This window comes from Charadrius vociferus, unplaced genomic scaffold, assembly GCF_000708025.1.
Source record: "Charadrius vociferus isolate BGI_N301 unplaced genomic scaffold, ASM70802v2 scaffold971, whole genome shotgun sequence".
Lineage (NCBI taxonomy): Eukaryota > Metazoa > Chordata > Aves > Charadriiformes > Charadriidae > Charadrius > Charadrius vociferus.
In genome coordinates this window covers 298,344-300,436 of record NW_009646664.1, presented here as the reverse complement: position 1 = coordinate 300,436, position 2,093 = coordinate 298,344, and the positions used below count along the sequence as shown (strand labels likewise).

General features: G+C 62.2%; 1 protein-coding gene across 1 annotated transcript in view; it reads left to right on the top strand.

Annotated features, from left to right (window-relative positions):
- The first annotated feature begins 1,146 nt into the window (after nucleotides 1-1,146).
- Nucleotides 1,147-2,093, top strand: part of AGAP3 (ArfGAP with GTPase domain, ankyrin repeat and PH domain 3) — a 138,561-nt gene continuing 137,614 nt past the window's right edge. Inside the window, exon 1 of the mRNA XM_009889178.1 lies at nucleotides 1,147-1,200. The gene's annotated coding sequence lies outside the window, so the exon portion shown is untranslated. The remainder of the gene's footprint in view (nucleotides 1,201-2,093) is intronic.

Genomic DNA, 2,093 nt, shown 5'->3' with positions numbered 1-2,093 from the left:
TGGGCTCCAGACCTGCCCCCCCCTTGGGCCGCCGTCCTGCTGCGGCCACGGGTGACGGGAGCAGCAGGAGTGCCCGTGCCGTTGTGTTTAATCGTCGCCCACGGTTGGTCTCGTGGATTCACCTCTTCCCTCTTCGAACCCGTCAGAGATTTCCATTTCTGCAATCGTCTGTGGCAGCGAATCCGGCAAGTTTCTTGCAGGTTCTTGCAGAGGCAGCGCTTCCCCAGGTTTCCAGCCTCCAAAACTCCTTTATTATTTTTACGCTATTAACACAGGGCCAGCGCTGCTCCTTTGTTTCGGCCGCCCGGCCCGTAGCCATCTGCCTTTGGGGGGAGGATGTCGCTCCTCCTCCAAGGCAGGTGAAGGACCCCGGTTTTGTTAGGAGTGGCTGCTGGCCACTTCTACGTGCACGGTGTTCTCCAGGCTCTGGCTCCTCCACCGGTGGGTCTGGTTTTATTTGGGAAGTCTGTTGTTTCACCAGCTCCTGGAGATTATTTGGCTGTAAACGCAGCGTTCGTGATTTCTGTGGCAGGAGAGAGGGTGTTTCCTGCGCCGCTCAAAGCCGGGGCTGATTGTTACAGCCTTCTTAAGCCGATTACAATGTTCTGCCAATTACATAACGTACACATAATTAATTGTGTTCAATTTCTATCGTGAGCATAGATTACAGCGTGCCTTCAGCGCTTTATCTGCACTGCGTACGACACGCTGGTGGTGCAGCCTGAGCGCAGCGCTCGGGGCGCTGCTTTCACCGCGAGGGGCCCTCGGTCCCGGGGTCCTTTACACCGTGTGCCCCCCAAAAAGGCGTCTCGTCTCCGGTGCTTCCCTCGTCCCGTGTACCTTGGGGAAGGGGATGCTGTAGGGGTTTTTGTGCTCCCGCCGGGCAGGCGAGGGGTCCCCAGCCCGCGGTGCCTGGGCTCCGCTGCCTTCCTGCCCTCGGCTCTGCCGCTCCTCCCCGTCCTGCAGCGCCCGCCGGGCACGGGCAGCGGCGGCACCTCCTGCAGCTTGTGTCGCCAGATGAGGTGGGAGGGAAGAGCTGTAAATCTCCTGCCTGGAGGGAGCAGGGAGAGCGTGGCAGGATCCTTGTTAGTGTCTCGAGGGAGACCATGGTGACCTGATGATTTCTCCTTCTGTTCTGCAGATTCGTTTGTGAACAGCCAGGAATGGACCCTGAGTCGCTCGGTGCCTGAGCTGAAGGTGGTGAGTACTCGCGACTCGGGTACCCCGGCGTATCTGGTGCTCCTCCAAATCCCCGGGAAACCCCCACGTTTTAACGTGGCCAAGTGGAAATGCAAAGGGGCTTTGGCCTCATGGAGGGGAGAGAGGAGCCGGGGCTGCCGCCGTGCTGGGGAAGGCAAGGGCTTCTCGGTGGTCTTCTTGGTCTGGGAGAGCGCTCGCATGTGAAGGTCGAAAGGGAACATTTGAGCACCTCAGGCTTCCTGCTGGCCACAGCCGAGATGTGGTTCCCGCTCGGGTACCGCGGCACAGGCTGGACCTTCTGGCGTGGCAGAAGCAGGGGCAGATCCCGAGCGGCGGTTCAGGCGCGCGTCCACGGTCATCGCCCCCAGAGCAGCCGTCCAGGCGTGGGAGGGGTCACCTCTCCGTTTGAGCCTGGCTGACTTCAGCTCTGCGCCGGTGCTTCCTCGGCCTCTGCTGGCCACCTCCCAGACACCGCTGCCCGCGGTGTCCCTGCCGCGGAGGGATGCTGGTGGGGCGGAACCCTCACCTCTGGGGCTTTGCTCTGCCAAGCAGAGGGGATGAAGCTCCTCTGGTTTGTCAGCGTGGGGTGGGTTTCCCAGGGCACGCCGTTACCTGTGGGATACGGTCTGTGGTATGGGGCTGCCTCTGCCCCCTCTCGCCCCGACACAGCCCGTGTGTGTGGGACGAGGCCGTGAAGGAGCGGGTCTGGTCTCAGTGTGCGGCACCTCTGAGAAGGGGACGTTTCCCACGGCCTGCCGTCGCTGATGGCCGTGTGCCGGCTCGCCAGGGCCAGCTGTGGGCCAGCACAGGTCGGCAGTGCAGGAGGACAGAATCACAGAGTCACAGGATGGTGGGGGCTGGAAGGGCCCCCTGGAGCTCCCCCCATGGCACCC